General features: G+C 38.1%; 1 non-coding gene across 1 annotated transcript; it reads right to left on the minus strand.

The window, feature by feature from the left end:
• Positions 1–354: 354 nt before the first annotated feature.
• Trnak-uuu lies at positions 355–427 on the minus strand. Its single transcript has one exon. It is a non-coding gene; the product is annotated as a tRNA-Lys (tRNA).
• Positions 428–1,347: the final 920 nt, after the last annotated feature.

Genomic DNA, 1,347 nt, shown 5'->3' on the forward strand with positions numbered 1-1,347 from the left:
AGTCCCCTCTATATGCTGTAATTACCATTAATGAATAAAGAAACTGCCTTGGCCTATTGATAGGGCAGGACTTAGGTAGGCAGAGAAGACAGAACTGAATGCTGGGAGAAAGAAGGGTGGAGCCAGGGAAATGCCATGGATTCACTACCAGAGGTAGGCGTACTGCTACTTTGCTGGTAGGCCATGACCTCATGGTGATACACAGATTAATAGAAATGGGTTAAATGTAAGAGTTAGACAATATGAAGTTAGAGCTAATGGGCCAAGCAGTGATTTAATTAATACAATATCTGTGTGATTATTTTGGATCTGTGCAGCAGGGACAAACAAGTGGGGCCTCCTCCAACAAACTGGTGTCCAATGTGGAACTTGAACCCACAGCCCTAAGATTAAAAGTCTCATGCTCTACCTACTGAGCTAGCTGGGCGGCTGGAAGAACAAGAGGCTCACTCCCTTGTTACATATGTCTTGAAACACAAATACTCCTTTTTGTGCTACCATTCATTATCTCATATATTTGTTTAATGACTTGTATTGGTATGGCATATTTTTCTATTTTTGAAGGTTTAGTGTATGCATATTTTTGAATTTAATGTCTAGGAATTAGTACATGTCCTTGGAGAAGCACATCCAAGGATAGGATTAGATGTTCAGTAGATGTACTAGGCAGGGTATCAGAATGAGAAAATGTTAAGTGCATAATGTAAATTTGGCTCTTGAGAATAAAGAAATAAGAGGTGTTATATGGAAGAGGCTTACAATGTAGTCCAGTTCTAAGAAAGTTCTCTTGCTGCCAATGGGCAGTTCTTGAGCCAAGATTCATGTTTCTGCCAAGAAGGAGGATAATTTTGTAATGTTCTTACATTGAGTCATAATCTTGGAGCACACTCTAGGAAGCATTGCACGAATATGATACATGTCATAGGACAGAAAATGGGAGTATTCTTCAATCATGTGTACTGTAGACATTTGAGAGATAATTTTTCATGCCTACCTAGGTTGATTTCACGCATAGTTACTGAAAAAAGCTCTTTATTGTACATTGCTGTGCAAGTGTCTCTGTTATTTGTGGACTTTGAATCAGTCCTTTAAGTAAACAGGGATGCTATAGCTGGACCATATGGTAGGTCTATTTCTAGTGTTATTTTCTTGTTTTATTGTTTGGGGTATTTTGTAATTTCATACAGGTATATAATATGTTGTGATTATTTTCTTCTTATCTCCTTTCCACACCTGTTAAACACCCACATTTCTACCAGTCTTTTGCCCAGATTAATGACTTTTGGGTTTGTTTGGTCATCACTGTGACAATTAAATTAAGACTATCTATTGGGGAGTGTGTTTCTG

Source organism: Arvicola amphibius, chromosome X, assembly GCF_903992535.2.
Source record: "Arvicola amphibius chromosome X, mArvAmp1.2, whole genome shotgun sequence".
In the NCBI taxonomy this organism is placed as follows: domain Eukaryota; kingdom Metazoa; phylum Chordata; class Mammalia; order Rodentia; family Cricetidae; genus Arvicola; species Arvicola amphibius.